This window comes from Rhinoraja longicauda, unplaced genomic scaffold (assembly GCF_053455715.1).
Source record: "Rhinoraja longicauda isolate Sanriku21f unplaced genomic scaffold, sRhiLon1.1 Scf000150, whole genome shotgun sequence".
In the NCBI taxonomy this organism is placed as follows: Eukaryota; Metazoa; Chordata; class Chondrichthyes; order Rajiformes; family Arhynchobatidae; genus Rhinoraja; species Rhinoraja longicauda.
The window spans coordinates 166,986-168,820 of NW_027601368.1; positions in this window are offsets into that span (position 1 = coordinate 166,986).

The window sequence follows — 1,835 nt, forward strand, 5'->3', positions numbered from 1 at the left end:
GGTGTACACGGGGATGGGGCGTACACGGGGACGGGGTGTACAAGGGGACGGGGCTGCGTGTACACGGGGACGGGGTGTACACGGGGACGGGTGTACACGGGGACGGGGTGTACACGGGGAAATGGTGTACACAGGGACGGGGATGCGTGTACACGGGGACGGGGTGTACAAGGGGACGGGGTTTACACGGGGACGGGATGTACAAGGGGACGGGGTGTACACGGGGACGGGGAATTGTGTACAAGGGGACGAGGTGTACACGGGGACTTTGTGTACGAGGGGATGGGGCAGCGTGTATACGGGGACGGGGTGTACACGGGGACGGGTGTACACGGGGACGGGGTGTACACGTGGAAATGGTGTACACAGGGACGGGGCTGCGTGTACACGGGGACGGGGTGTACAAGGGGACGGGGTTTACACGGGGACGGGATGTACAAGGGGACGGGGTGTACACGGGGACGGGGAATTGTGTACAAGGGGACGAGGTGTACACGGGGATTTGGTGTACGAGGGGACGGGGCAGCGTGTATACGGGGACGGGGTGTACACGGGGACGGGGTGTACACGGGGTCGGGGTGTACACGGGGACGGGGCGTACACGGGGACGGGGCAGCGTGTACATGGGGACGGGGTGTACACGTGGACGGGGTGTACACGGGGACGGGGTGTACAAGGGGACGGGGCTGCGTGTACACGGGGACGGGGTGTTCACGGGGACGGGTGTACACGGGGACGGGGTGTACACGGGGAAATGGTGTACACATGGACGGGGCTGCGTGTACACGGGGACGGGGTGTACAAGGGGACGGGGTTTACACGGGGACGGGATGTACAAGGGGACGGGGTGTACACGGGGACGGGGAATTGTGTACAAGGGGACGAGGTGTACACGGGGACTTTGTGTACGAGGGGACGGGGCAGCGTGTATACGGGGACGGGGTGTACACGGGGACGGGGCATACACGGGGACGGGGTGTACACGGGAACGGGGTGTACACGGGGATGGGGTGTACACGGGGACGGGGAGTACACGGGGACGGGGTGTACAAGGGGACGGGGTGTACACGGGGACGGGGCTGCGTGTAAACGGGGACGGTGCTGCGTGTACACGGTGACGGGGCAGCGTGTACACGGGGACGGGGTGTACACGGGGACGGGGCGTACACGAGGACGGGCGTACACGAGGACGTGGCTGCATGTACACGGGGACGAGGAATCGTGTACACGGGGACGGTGTGTACACGGCGTCGGGGTGTACACGGGGACGGGGTGTACACGGGGAAGGGGCTGCGAGTAAACAGGGACGGGGCTGCGTGTACACGGTGACGGGGCAGCGTGTACACGGGGACGGGGTGTACACGGGTCGGGGCGTACACGGGGACGTGGCTGCATGTACACTGGGACGGGGCATCGTGTACACGGGGACGGTGTGTACACGGGGTCGGGGTGTACACGGGGACGGGGCGTACACGGGGACGCGGCAGCGTGTACACGGGGACGGGGTGTACACGTGGACGGGGTGTACACGGCGACGGGGTGTACAAGGGGACGGCGCTGCGTGTACACGGGGACGGGGCATACACGGGTACGGGGTGTACACGGGGACGGGGTGTACACGGGAACGGGGTGTACACGGGGATGGGGTGTACACGGGGCCGGGGAGTACACGGGGACGGGGTGTACAAGGGGACGGGGTGTACACGGGGACGGGGCTGCGTGTAAACGGGGACGGTGCTGCGTGTACACGGTGACGGGGCAGCGTGTACACGGGAACGGGGTATACACGGGGACGGGGCGTACACGAGGACGGGCGTACACGGGGACGTGGCTGC